Genomic DNA, 13,482 nt, shown 5'->3' on the forward strand with positions numbered 1-13,482 from the left:
CGCTCAGTGATGGACGAACCTCATTAGCTCTGAAATCCTCGTCAAATGTGAAATGGGCAATTCAAAGCTGAAGTCGAGTAAAATAATGGATTAAACTTAATTTGTTTAACTCAATAATACTTTTTTGTTGTTGTTCATTATCAGTTTTGAAAATTTTAAGAAAAATCAATTTTAAGAAATGTGAAAGATGAAAAGCCCAAAAGAAGAGTGAAAAATCTAGTAAAGACCCTATAAATCAGCCTCACATGCTATCATACGCGCATGACGACAATACACGTGTGCATTTAGGTATGCTTACATAAGTGTGCCCTAATGACTGAATTCTTCTCTGATGCTTTCCCTTATTTTATGTATTTAGAAAAGCTGCCCCGTGAGCTGATGCCCCTGGTGTGCAGTACACATCTGTTACACAGCAGCACGACCGGACCATCTGAAACTCCCTGTTTGGTGTTTTAATCCCAGGCATGATTAACTACATGTGAAAATCTTGTTGGTGTTTTTATGTACAGATTTCTTCAAAGCAAGCACAGAGACAACAAGCAATTGTCTATTATTCACTTGCCAAAGCTCTGTGATTATTTTCCGCATGAAGCCAGAAGGATCGCAACATTAACTTGCGGCTTTTGTAAACCACCAGCGGACAATTAGGATCTGTTACAGAAACACAGCAAAGCAGAACACTTTGTTGTTTTTTGCGAACGGAACAGCATTCAGTGCTCGCAGATGGTATTTGAAACCTCGCGTGCTTTGGAGAGGTGGCAGAGGACAGAGCGCAGACTCTGTCAGCTGCACGTCCGGGTTGCAAAGGCAAGTTGTTCCCGCAGAGACCCGCTTCGGCGAGGCACCAGAGGGCTCTCATTGTGCTGGAAACCGCTTCAGCGGTGAAAAAAACTGAAGTTGTCTCAGCCAAGATCTTTATTTGCCACCATGAGTGTGATTATCGCTTTGATTTTTTTTCCATGTTTCTGAGATGTTTTTGTTAGGGTCGGTTCTCAAACAGAGCAGGTGGAGGGAGGGGATCCTTCCCGGACACGGCACCGGGGAGGCCACAGCGGGGGGATCGTGTCCGGAGCTGCGCTCAGCCTGGAGAAGGCTCAATGGGGTCTTATCCATGTGGATAGGTACCTGAAGGGAGCGTGCACGGAGGCGAGAGCCGGGCTCATTTACGGGAAAGATGCTCCTCCAGCGCAGGGCAGGGGACAGCCGGGCACCGCGCGGACAGCGGGCTCTGACACCCCACGCCTGGTCCCCAGCAGGGACATCACCCACTCATCCAGGTGTCTGGGTGACAAACCCCCAGGGTTCAGGCTGCTGAAACCATCACACCCGTCTCAGTACCTGTTGTGCGAGATCTGCACTGTCAAACAGTCCGTCTGTGACCTGCGGAGGTTAACGTGACAAATTAACAACCGATGGAGCGGTTTACCTGTTGAGACCAGTACATCTTGTTCCTAGGGGAGGGAGTGAAATGTGGAGGAGCTAAGTGCAACAGAGCGTCTTTGGAGAAGCATGTATAGAACATACTCATATCTGTCTACAAACAATAGCAAGTAATTGCTCAAATCTACTTTGAATGTTTCTGGTTTTACTGCTATTGCATTTTCTTCTCCAATTCTGTTTATAATACCAACAGAAAAGGGGGAAAGTACTTTTTCAGCAGTCTGTCTACATGCTAAAGAAAATACTTTATTTAAAGCTTTTGAAGCTCTATCTTTTCCTTCTGAAGGATTTGATAATGAATTATACATTCCAGCACAACATGAAATATTTAACTCATGCTCTTCAATTCGAGTTCAACTTCTCAAACAGAGGAATGAGTTTGAGCCCAGAAAGGACAGGCTGTGTAGATATGGATCCACTAGCGCTTACAACAGTTTTTTCTTGCTCGGTGCCCAGATCAATAGGACTGAAGTCTCAGAAGGCTTCAGGTGGCCAGAGCTATTCTATGTGCCATTCACTGAATTACAAGAGAAACTTGCCTTCAGCAGATGGATGTGCAAATATGAATTCAGGCTTGATGCTCTGAAAGTATGCCTGCAGATTTCTAAAGGCTTGGAGGAAAATATGCAAGGAAAATGAAGTGCAATAATTATTGCTCACACAATGAAGCTACTCCCTTGTTTCAGAACTTCTTCAAGCCAGCAGGAGGGTCACGGCGCTGGCAAAGGGGGACCCGGGCTGCTCGCTGACACCGCTGCGCTGGGTTCTCCCTGGCGCTGATTCACAGCGGACGTGAATCGGGTCAGGAGCTGTACGTGAGTGCATTCCATTTAATTTCAATGTGTGTGTATAATTGGATACAAATAGGAATTAAAAAGGAATTCAGACTTAATTTTCCAGAGGTATGAAGGCAGATACTATATGGTTACACACAAGATAATTTGCTCTGGTTGTCCAAGGTGTGTCATGGTTATTGATTAGTTACCGTTATCTTTAAGAAAAATAATAGAGGAAGCCATAAAGGTCACTATGTACAGTTTCTAGCTAAAGGATTTATATAAGTATTTGCTACACGTGCAAAGGGAATATACAATAATTTTTTAATTCAGTGTGCCTGTGGAAACTTCATTTTCAGATCTAGAACAAAATAACAACTTATCATAACCATAGCCTGGCTCTGCAATTACACATTTGCTCAGGAGCTGGAGAACGAATTCCTAATTCTTGGGGCAGAGGGGCGAATGCCGTTGATCGCTGCGTTTTCCCAGCGCTGGGCGCGTCGCGCGCTGGCAGAGCGTGGCAGACCGGGCGCCTCAGGAGCGCCGCCTCCTACAGCCGCCCTTCGCCACGGGTGAAGTGGCGCGGGACTACGAGGTCTTGCAGTCCTGTCCGACCAGATCACGCATCACCATCTTGCGTGGTGTCACTCCGCTGACACGCCATCACCCTCAGGAGCCGCTGAATTAACTGTGTGCTGGTGGGCCTGGAACACAATGCTTCCAGACAGACAGCCTGCGCTGGAAAAACCAAAGCTTTATGTTTGAGCTATGGGTGTCAGGTAGTCTGCTCTGGCAAACCTAGAACATTTCTTTCTGGTGCCTGGAAATGCTACCTCCCCTGTTCGTGCTTTCAGATAAAGCAAAACAGCCATACAGTGATGAGAAATGAAACCCATTCATTCAAACAGTTTGGAACAAGCAATCCAGACTTGCCCGCTCCCATGAGGGCTCAGCCTGAGGTGTGATTATACTGTGTGAATGTCGGCCGTGCTCACGACACTGAGCCTGCACGGAGCCACAGCTCTGGAGAAGCGTGACAAAATCCTCAAATTTCGCTTGAAACTTGTTTCTCTCCACTTAACCTGAGTGAGCGCCCAGCCTGCCCGTGCTATCGCCTTGCTGCCGCTGCCCTCGAGGGGCCCCGTCCCCCCTCTCTGGGACAGCCTGGAGCCACGTGCAGGCCCACGGGTGGCCCTGCCACAGCTGGTGACGTGCTCAAAAGCATGATGCTTAAAGCAAAGAATGTCATGGCCAGGCCAGGGCCAAAAATGATGGAGATGCTGCTGGTTTTCTCAGAATGGCCTTGCGAACCACGTGGACGGAGGGTGGCGTTTGGACGGGCAACAGCAGAGCGCGGGAGGCTGCCAGGCACTTGTGGGAGCGCAGGAGCGTCACACGCGGCCTGAGCGCCTGACCAGCAAAGGCAGCGTCGTGTCCTGGGCACGTCCCAGCGGACCTGCCCGACCCGCCCCTGCACGGCTCTCCGGCAGCGGTTTCGTCGGCAGCGCGTGGCGCTGTGCCGCGGGGCGGGGGCGCAGCCGCTCTCACAACCAGCACCGCGGGGGCACGGGATGGGGTCACCTCCGAGGCTGGAAACAGCCCCCGCAGGGAAAACCTGGGACAAGAGTGTGTTTGCGCATGGGTGCGTGGGCCAAAGGTGCAGGAAAGACACGGCCGTTCATCCTCCTGGGCACGTGTGGGTTTCTCTCAACCAGATGGTAAATTCTAAAAGTAGCACTTTCCCTGAATTTCAGCCCTTAGTGTTATGGATGGAAGCACTAATCGGGTAAACAGATGCTTATCATGTACGGTGGAAATCCTTACTCATAGTAGGCATATGTTATATGTGAGCGTGAAGTGAGGCACGTATGTAAATTAATCAGGCTCAATTTCCAAACTAGTAAAGAAAAGTGCGTTTTCCTGGGCCAGTAAAAATAGATCACTCGTGACGTGAGTCATAGTTATAACTTCCACAAGTGGGGTTGCGCTGGAGTTATGGACCATGTGTATTTCACAGGGGACTGCCTGCTGGAATTAAAATTCAGGAGAAGAAATGTGTTTCCTCTGGCTCATTTCCTATTATTTGCCTTAAAGGCTCATTCTATAAATTGCAGAGCTGCACCATCATCTGTAGGAAAGACACTGTGAGATGGGATGTGAAATGCGGTTACTGAATGAATGAATGGACAGATATGTTGTGGTTTATTGTGTTTTGCTTTGTTTTGGTTTGTTTTGGTTTGTTTTGTTTTGTTTTGGTTTGGTTTGGTTGGTTTGGTTTGGTTTGTTTTGGTTGGTTTGTTTTTAAAGGGACATGTTTTGAACAGGAGAATGTAAACATCTGGAAGTCGGTGGGCCACGACCTGTCCTTTCTGTCCTGTCTTGCAGAAATCCTCTCTGCTTTCAAAGTGTCCAGCCCTGGATACATGGGAAGTGAAGACATGAAGAGTGTCATATGGGCTGGTTTGAAATCCCCGTGAATTGTAACTGCAGTGATGAAGGATGGACAAGAGCCTTTAGGGAATATCGAGGGGCTCCATCCTGACCCTGCTGTGGACCTTGCAGGGCTGGTGGGCAGTTTGAGTGGCATCTGGCCCCAGGCACCGCGTGTGTCCTGTCGCTGGTGCCTGGTTGGCATCCACGGGCAGTTTTTGTCCTCTGTGAATAGCTGTTTTCTCCATACTTAACCAACCCGCTTTTTGTCCCCTTTGACATCCAGCAGCTACTGGGACTTATTCAGTTTCTTAGTAAAACAAAAATCCCATAGTAAAGCTTGGCATATCTGGTTGGCTTTCAACAAAGCCTGAGTGCGTCTCCCAAGGAGACGTTGTGCAGCAAGAAAGGTAAGACAGTGAAAACGCAAACCTGAAAGCAGAGATGAGCACGTTCCAGCTGTTGTGTCGGTCAGGGGAGTGCGGTGGGAGCAGGCTCCGAGCTCCTGGGGAACCACGCGTTTGCTTCAGGAGTAAATCCCGAGGCCTAGAGCAGTCTCTGAAATTTTCTTCTGGATCACCGAGGACAGAAAGTCCTGTTATCAGTTATTTTGATGAGGCTTCTGGCCACAACTACAGATTTGTAAAGAAGTTGCAAAATGTAAGCAGAAATAACCCAGTGAACTTCAAAATGCAAGAAGCGATTCAGACTGGAAAGGCTGGTCCAGCTCCGTGCGCTCACCAGTAAAACCTCCTTGCGCTCCCAGCGGAACCAGAGCCCGCAGGGACACGGCGAGCAGAACCAGCTCCCGTCCCCGAAGCTGCATGGGTTCTGCAGTGCAGGGCAGCTGATCGACATCATGAATGTCTCCCAATATGCATCCAGGAGCAAAACCAGAACTTGCATCTAAAACATGGTTTGGTCGTTGCCAGCAGCTTTCGCATCCTGCACCTTCCAAGTGAAAGTAAACTGCAATTACCTCAGGCCAAGAACTTAAATGCGCTTTATCCTGGTACTAGACCACTATCCATCCCGACCGTGCGGTGGCAGAACTGACAAAGGGGCTTTGCTGTGGGTGCTTCTGGTATGATACTGTGCGAGCTCAAAGAACTTGGCTCAGTCCTCCTTTCTGTCCCTAGAGAAAGTTCAGCTCCTGCAGCGCCCTTAGGGACCAGCGCAGCAGAGCCCTTGAGATCCTGCGTTAAAGCACAGCTCTGCTAGCTTAGGAAATGAAAACACTGTGTTTAAGTATTGACAACTTCAGGGAAGTCTTTAAACTGGTAGACTGACGGTTGGAGCATAATGCTGAATATTACAGATCGGTGCTCAGCAGAACGCAGACTGAAGCAAGGGGATGTCTGATCTGTAACTGCTCGCAAGAAACAATGTTCCAAGGATCACTGTAAGGAGTAGAGCACAAGAATGTGGTACACTGGAAAGTTTAAGCAGATAGGAAAGCAATTAAACTTTTAAAATGCAAGAATCTAGATATTCTATAATCAGCCAATATTTTTACGTGGGGATCTTTTGCCGAGCGATCTCCAGCAGCCCCTGCTCGGGCAGCGCTCAGCCGGCCCGGGGCGGCGCGAGGGGCTGCGGGGCAGCACGGCTGCTCCGGGCGGCACCGGCTCGCTGCGCACCCAGAGCCGCTGCCGGGCTCGCTCAGGTACGACAGCTGCGGCGGTTTCTGTGGGAGAACCTTTGTAAAGAAGGTGAATTCTTTTTTCCTGTGTCTTTGCTCACAAATAATGTACTTTGAGACCCATACTGCTAATAGGTTTCTGCTGGGATAGTCTTGTCCTTGGGTAATTAATCCCTATCAAATTTTTAAGTTACCTTTCTGGAGTCCTTGTAACTTTGTGGATTCATGTATGATGTATATATCATATGCTCCCACAGATATGCGCTCCAGAGCACTGCTTCTGCAGTTGTTTCCAGACATCATGGACAATGGCTTTCCCAGAACCAATCGATCATGCGAAACGCTGCCTGCCTTCAGCAGACTGTGTGCAGTGTGCTCTGAAGTAAACTCACTCATTAATAAGTGTTTGTATCTCATTCATGGATAACATGGGGACAAAAGGGGAGAACGAGAACCCTTGAAATAACAACTTCTCTTTGTAGAGTTTGCACATCCAGCTTGAAGAAAGAAATCCAACATGAACAATACCAAAAGATAACTATTTCTAAAATTCAGTTCCTGAGCAGCCAGCTCACTTGCGTTTTAAATAAGTTTATGAGACGTAATTTGTTCTCTGAGAAAGGAATAATACGATATGTTTTCTGATTAATTTACAACTAGGAGGAATGTAAAGTGAAGTGTTGTTGCGTTTCTGTCTACAGTTCATTTAGGAGACGTGGAGCGCTGGTTGACCCGAGTGCTCCGCGGTGATCCGGCGGATCCGGTGCCCGGTCTGAGGGTGCGGCGCTGCTGCTGGTGTCTCGGGAGGGACGGTGGACACGGGCTGGGTGACCTGAAGTGTCCTGATCTCCAAACCTGCTGCCACATTGTCTTCCACTGTTGTGTCTTCTACAGCAAACTTGCTTGTGTAAATGTGTGATGGTGTCTCTGTTATGTTTATATGGAAATTGTACTTCCTTCTGGTGTCTGTGCCGTGAATGTTTCACATTTGAGAACCCCAAGAAGTCTCTAATCCATATATTCCATGGGCAGTACCGCAGGGCCTTTCTGAATGTAAATGTTTTCATTCCAGGGCGTTAATCTTGCACAATACCCAGCTTTTGGAAGTCTATGCCAGCAAAATGGATTTTAGTTTCCTAACATAACAAAAGAGATGTGAAAACCAAGAAAAACTGTTTCCAAACTTCTAAAGGGATTTCTGCAGCAGCAAACAGCTCACTTTTTAAAATGGGAACTGAATGAGCTTTTCCAGCTCTCTGAACATTTGCATCTTGTGTTTCAGTTATATTTTTGTAAATTGAAACACAAAATGCTTCTCAATGGCATTGCAGCTGGGATTATCTAACTGATATGGATATGGCTGCCAAAGGGGTGCACAACAATTTTTGCCTTTTTAGTGCTTATTCTGTCATTGTCTCCACAGAAGTACAAAGACTTTTCGAGCACAGACATGTAGACGTATTTTTCATTGCATACCATCCCTTTAGCAGCTGGCAGTATACTTAGTTAAACATTGAGTGTATGGAAAATAAATGGCGCATCGGTACTTTCATACCTTAATATGTTTTTTAAAGAAACCGACCTTTTGATATCCAACATGTACAAAGTATTTGCTACTTACTCCATTGCTTTCTCTTCCTTCTTCCTATGTAGAATTTAAATATTCTATTTTATTTTTACTTCTGGAGACAAGAGGTTTGAATTTTACAGTTATAATTGCACTGTCACCTTCACCTGTGCTCAGCTGTTATTGCTTATGCTGCACAGCAATGCTAAGATGACCTTTCTGCACCTGTGACCAAGTTTTCTAGTGTGAGGGTGACCAGCTCAGGTCACTGGGCTTGAGTAGGTGGCTCCTTTCAGTGTCCGTCGGTGTGAGAAGCGTGGCACCGGGGACAGGGCGGGCCGAGCCGCGAAGGGCAGCAGTAGCGACACAGGACTCCGCGTTGCAGGAGGAACGTCGCCGCGGCTCAGAGCTGCCCGGGTCTCGAGGGCTCGCAGGTTGCAGGATCCGGCTGAAAACAGGCACCGTGCCTGGAGCCTGGCCGGCCCTGCGACCGCAGCTGGCAACCGGCTGCTCTCTCCGCAGGACAAAGCCGCCTTTTGGAACGAAAGGAACCACCGCGAGGGCAGCAAAACCCCCTCTGTTAGGACAGACTGCAGCAGTGAAGCTGCGAAGTGACCCAGCTTCACCTGTTGCAAGGGTCTGGGAAAGCAGCGGGTGGTTTGTCCGTCCTGGCCGCCCGGCACGCCGGCGCTGTTCCGAGGCGGGTGTGCGCTCCGCGCCCGCACCTCTGCACCCGCACCTCTGCACTGGCCGGCAGCGACGGCGGCGACCGGGGCAGCCGCTCCTCCCGTGGTCGGACGGTGCAGGTGGCCCTGGCTGCGCCCAGAGCAGAACCGGAGACCTGCGACGTGGAGAAAGCGTCAGCAGATGGCACTCGTGACATGCAGCAGATTTTCTGCATCTTTGCGAAGAAAGGGAAAATACAGTCAGTTCGTGCATTTTGGCACAAACATGTGTGCCAGCAGCTCTGGGCTCAGCTGCTGGCACACATGGCTCAGCTGGAGGCGCGGGCAGTGAGGATGCTGGCAAGCGATGGGGAGATGCGACGTTCCCGGCGCTGGCAGCACTCCTGCCTCTGGCTGGGAGGGCCTGGGGCTGCCGGCGGGGGCCGCGGGGGCTGGAGAGCGAGCCGGGTGCATCACAAATCCGGGCATGCAGCTAATTGCAACCTGGGCAAGCTTCCAAAGATCATCCTTGCTCATGCTTCCACTTGTGATTTACTCAGCAAGAAAATCCACCTATTCTGAATATCACTGGAGAACTGATTTGGCTTTAATGCGAGGTCAGCTCAGTTTCTAAACATGGTACTGGCTGGCTCATCAGCCTGTGTGCATCTTCTGCAATGCCATCCCTGTCTGTAGTTGTACCCCATCCGCGTACGATGGACCCGTGCTTCAGCAGAGCACAGCTTCAGGCCTAAAGTCAGCACACCACGAGCTTTCCAAACCTCCGATAAATCTAGTGTGAAAACCCTATTTCAAATTGTTTGGACTTGAGATGTGTTTCCCCAGTCTTTGCAGGCAAAGTCAGCATACAGGTCATTGGGAAAGGGACAACCTGCACTGACAGTGCAGCAGGTTGGGAGCTACTTGGGGGAACTGGGTTTGTACAGAGCAGGCAAGGACACCTGGGGACCTGCATCCAGTTTCAGGCTCCCAGTTCAACGGGATGTGGAGCTGCTGGAGCGGAGCCAGCAGAAGCTGCGATGATGGTGCGGTATCCGGGGTCTGTAGCCAAGGAGGGAGCTGGAGGCTTGTTGAGCCTGGCTGGGGAAGCTGGCGGGGTGGTCTGACCGCTCCTGGGCCCACTGCCCGCAGCAGCGGCTCCAGCAGGAGAGCCGGGCGGTGCTGGGGCAGCGCTGGAGTCCCCGTCCCCGGAGGGCTGACGGCAGCTCTGCCGTGAGCAGCAGGTTAGGTCAGGGTCCCTGCCAGCCACAGTGTTTACGGTTCTGTGTAATATCCCAGGGAAATTAGGAGAGAATTGGTAGACTGTAATGTACTGAAACTACAAATGCTTCTGTTTATATGTTCTGTGCTTCGATCCATATTTTCTTTTTAAAGTTCACCTTGTGTAATAAATAATTTATAGAATTTGTTACAAAATATTATATCAATGTTAAGGATATACGATATGTCCAAAATTTGTATTTTATTATGAGAATTTCTGTCCTATTACTCCTAGAACAGATGTAAGAAGAAAGTTTGTGTTAAATGCAGAGTTATTACTAACTATGTTGTTTACAGACATTGAAGGCTCCTGGAAGACACTGATGTAATGACCCAGGATTTAAAACATGCACATACCGTTTTTCAAGTGAAACTCATAAGCCAGTTTCTCCTCTACAAATGACAACAGGGTATGTTCTCTGTGCAACTCAGGCTTTGCTGAAATGTGCATGGTACTCCTAAGAACCTTCTACCAATAATGCCCATGAGAGAAAATGGATAAACCCCTGGAAATAGGCTTTAGCTAAAAATTGCAGGACTATTAGCAGGCTAGAATCTTATGTATAAGTAGACCTATCCATCTTGCTCTTTGTAGATTAATGCAATGCCTTTTAAGTCAACTGTTAATACCTTATTAAAATATTCGCTGTTGTTTTGCTCACATACTTTGGAGCATTTGTGTCTCTCATGTAACCAGTTCTTCCTCCAGGACTTGCAGAGCGCCTGGCAGTGGAGGGCTGCTGCTTTAACCCCGTTTTATTGAAATCCAGGCCCCGAAGGACGGTCTGACTTGTGCACAAAGCACTTGGCAGGTCAGAGACAGGGCCGGAGGGCTGCTCTCCCGATCCCACTGCACTTTCACCGCTGAACCAGAGTGCAGTACAAGGGACAAAAGGACAGCAAAATCTTTAGTGACAAGTCGACAGTACCGTCACGGACCAAACCAACCCCTGCCCACGGTGCCGGACACCCACGCAGGGCTGCAGCGTGCCAGTCCCGTGCAAGCCTTTTGCTGGGACACCGGGCTCCGAGGTGTCCCTGGTGCCCAGAGGCACGTGGTGCTGCCCACACCGCACCCTTTCCAGCTGACGTGCCAGCGAGAGCTGGTGAGGAGCGCGAGCGGCGCGGGAGGTGTCCCCGCGGAGCGCTGGGCAGGAGGAGCCCGAGGGTCCTGCTGGATCTGCACCAGGGACGGTACGTTGGCAGAAATAGTCGTAGAAAGAATTTTTAATGTGCATCAAATTGAGACTATTTTAAGACTAGAAATCAGAGACTCTCTGTGTTCATTATTTCTTTCCCATGAGCACCTCTCTGCTTATAAATACCTCCTATTTGCATTGAATTGTTTATTGTTAATAGCTTTGGTGTTTAGAAGGTACAAGTAACATATCACCTGGGGAAAGGAAATGTCTTTCCTGACATATAAAATATCTACTTTGTCTACTTTTGAACTAAGGAGAAGTACTTTAAGAACTATTATGTAGTTTTTAACATCTAACAGGAGATTAAGGTCGGACCTGCAATACCGCTGTCTGGCTGGTCCCTCTGTCCGGACGCAGGTTTGGGAGGGCGCCGCACGCAGAGCAGCGCGGGCCTGGAGCTGGTGCGCGGGGGCAGAGCTGCGCCGGGGCCGCGGCAGCGCCCCGAGCCCTGCCGGCTGTCCGCGGGCTGCGGCGGCTCGTGCGCGGGGTGCGGGAGCCGGGTTTGTCTTCTGGGGGGTGTGTTTGTAAGTTCTGCGGACTCCAGCTGAGCAGCATCACTTGGCCTTGTTCAGTGAGGATTTACAGGTACTGGTACCGTGACATTGGCTATATGGCAATGAACCAGCTCCAATAAACCAGTTTTCTGCTGTTGTCTGTTGGTTTAGACCGCAGTATTAAATGAAGAAATCACCTAATAAATTCATTTATTAGTGCCTTCAAAATCTAATAAAGAAATATGTCAGGCATTAATTTACCTGGAAAGATAATCAGAGAGACCCTTCGACTGGAGCAGGCAGTCTGGACAGCGTCTTTAAAGTTAATGGTCTATAAAGCAAGAAGCTAAGAGTCTGTACAGCTTCAGTCTCTGTTAGCATCTCTTTGCTGGTAGCGTGCAGCAAGAGGCAGCAAGAGAATATCGATTAGCTCCAAAACTACTCCATAGCCCTCCCAGTCCGCAGCAAAGGAAAACTCCTCGTGGCAGGAGGATTTGTCAGGGCCCCGGTAAGGCAGGATGGGGCTGGGACCCACCTCCTCCGGGTCAGAGACGCTTCCGAGCTGCGGGTCACGGCGGGTGGAGCGTCGTGCTGCATGGAGAGGGCGATGGGGTCAGCCAGAGCTGCAGGGAGCAGCGGCTGCGCGGCGGGCCCGGACCCCTCCGGCCTCGGGGACTCACTAATTAAACACCGAGGAACAGTCCTTCCGAGGTCCGTAAAACAGTCACACTGTCTGAGCTACCGGAAGTCACACGTTCCGCTCTTGCAGCAAGATCGAGCAGCGCTGCACCTTTGCTTTGAGCCTTTTCACTCTGGTGCTGCTCTGTGCGTTCAGGTCTGTGGCCCCTAGTGCTCGCCCTGCAGAAGCAGATTTTCCGGAGGTGCAGTGGTGTCTTCATGACTAAAGATTCCTGAATTGTTTTAGATGTGGGGCACATCATCATTAAACAACGGTAAAGTATCTTGGATTGTAGGATTATGCGTTCAGTCTTTTCCTGGAATTGTATTCACATTTATTTAAAGGTGAATTTTCACTTAAAGTAATCCTAGCTCTGCAGAAATCAGTGGAGTTAAACCCAGTGAGAAGTAGATGTTTTCTGGCTTTTTCCTTAACTCTCGGTTTTCGGGTGCAGCGAGGACGGGCGCTGGTACTGGGAGGTTCTGCCACCTCCTGCGCTGCCCACGGCACTTCGATTACTGCTGAAACTACCGACTCGATCTCCCACCACCTGACGCTTTTGCTCCCTTTTGTGCACTTTCACCTTAGTTGAAATCCATCAGCTCGCATAAAAAATTAAGAACAGACTTCTGAACACCAGCTTTGATGAGATGGAGATGAGATGAAGAGATTCGAGCAGCTGTCTCTCAGAAACTGCAATAATAAAAGATGTACAAGTCCCTTCCACTCAGTAAAATCCAATGGACATTGCCTAAAATCCTATAACACCTGTGGGGCAGAAAATGCACCTTCTGCAGGCTCTTCTCCCTCAGTCACAAGCAGATCGGAACAGACACATCGAGTCTGTCTTTGCCCATTCAGGCTCTTCTCGTGTGGATTCCAGGTGCGACTCTTTGCGCTGATCCTGTGTGCTCCTTGAAACTCCAAAAAAGCCTCAAAACTCAGCATGCTGCTGTGAGAAAGGCAGGATGAACAGCTTTTGACTCACAAATAGTCATTTTTCCAAAGATTTTTTTCCCTTCGTCCCTCCTTTGATTGTGTCCACCTTTCCTTTCTGTCTCCTAATTACGATCTGTTTGGGGTGCAAATCTTGGCACGTGTTGAGCTCTCCCGTTGTCGTATCTGCCCGCAGCCCCTCTCAGGGACTGCCCGCGGGGTAACTCTGGTGTTCAGGACAGACAGAACCAAACTTCTTGCTTGGAAAGGTCTCCCCTCAGCCTCCTGGTCTCCAGCTGAACCCCCAGGTCCCTCAGCCGCTCCCATCACACCGGTGTTCTTGAAATTCATGCTTAATTTTAACTTG

Source organism: Nesoenas mayeri, assembly GCF_963082525.1.
Source record: "Nesoenas mayeri genome assembly, chromosome: 5".
NCBI lineage: Eukaryota > Metazoa > Chordata > Aves > Columbiformes > Columbidae > Nesoenas > Nesoenas mayeri.